The sequence below is a fragment of the Chelonoidis abingdonii genome, chromosome 14 (assembly GCF_003597395.2).
Source record: "Chelonoidis abingdonii isolate Lonesome George chromosome 14, CheloAbing_2.0, whole genome shotgun sequence".
Lineage (NCBI taxonomy): Eukaryota > Metazoa > Chordata > Testudines > Testudinidae > Chelonoidis > Chelonoidis abingdonii.
Genome location: NC_133782.1, coordinates 36,558,473 through 36,559,623, shown reverse-complemented (window position 1 = coordinate 36,559,623; position 1,151 = coordinate 36,558,473). Strand labels below are relative to the sequence as shown.

The 1,151-nt window shown below is 44.0% G+C and overlaps 1 pseudogene; it reads right to left on the bottom strand.

The window, feature by feature from the left end:
• LOC116833208 (olfactory receptor 6C76-like) overlaps positions 1-720 on the bottom strand; it is a 2,847-nt pseudogene extending 2,127 nt beyond the window's left edge.
• Positions 721-1,151: the final 431 nt, after the last annotated feature.

The following is a 1,151-nucleotide window of genomic DNA, read 5'->3' as shown; positions in this document are numbered from 1 at the left end:
GAGCAGGTGGAAAAGGCCTTTTTCCTTTCTGTGGTGGACGGGATCCACATGACAGTACAGACGATACAGCCATAGGAAATTATGGTGACTGTTAAAGTGCCAAGTAAGACCACAACAGCTGCAACCAAGAGCTTTACCTCAGTGTGTCCCGTGTCTATGCAGGAGAGTTGGAGAAATGGGGCTGTGTCGCAGTAGAAATGGTTTATGACACTGGGGCCACAGAAATGCAAGAACACAACCATAAATGTTGGAGGAAAGATTAAGAGAAAACTCATCACCCAACATCCCAGCACGACCTGGAAGCAGACCCTGCCATTCATGATGGTGCCGTAAGCAAGGGACGGCAGATAGCCATGTAGCAGCCAAAGGACTTGACAACACCCATCGCTAAACACAGAGGCACCCAGGAGGAAGAAAAACAACAGTTGAAGGAAACAACCAGGGAGGGAAATAGGTTTTCTCTCTGTCAGGAGGCTGTAGAGGAACCTGGGCATAATGATGTAGGTGAAACAGATGTCGAAGAGGAAGAAGTTCCTGAGGAAGAAATACATGGGGGATTGGAGGCAATGGTCCCTGAGGGTGAGGATGACAACAATGATGTTTCCCATTATGGACAGCAGGAAGACAACTAATAGAACCCACAAACAGGATGATGATTAAACGTCAGTTGCTGGACAGGCCCAAGAGGATGAACTCCTCCACAGTGGTCTGGTTCTTCATTTTTGGCTCATCTTTAAAGAAAAAAAAAATTACAAACATCAAACCTAGGGTGGATAGCACCATGAGGACAGAATAATCTCAGGGGAAACTTCATGTCTAAATAGAAGAAATCTCTTCAATGGGAGGTGGGTGCCCAACAGACTTGGATTCTATGAAAAGATCCTGACAGAGAAATTAGAATCAAGCAGAGGATCTCAGAGGACAATGACTGATAATTGCAAGGAGAGAGAGAGAGAGAGCTGGAGGGGATGGAAAAATGAAAATATTTTCTTTTTAAAACCCATATATTTTACCTTTTTTTCTATTGAAACAGAGATTATAAATCTAGAGGGCACCATTCTGATAATGTAGTCTGATCTCCTGTATAACACAAGCCAGAGACCTTTCCCTGAATTAACTCCTGTTCTGCACCTCCTTTAGAAAAACATCCC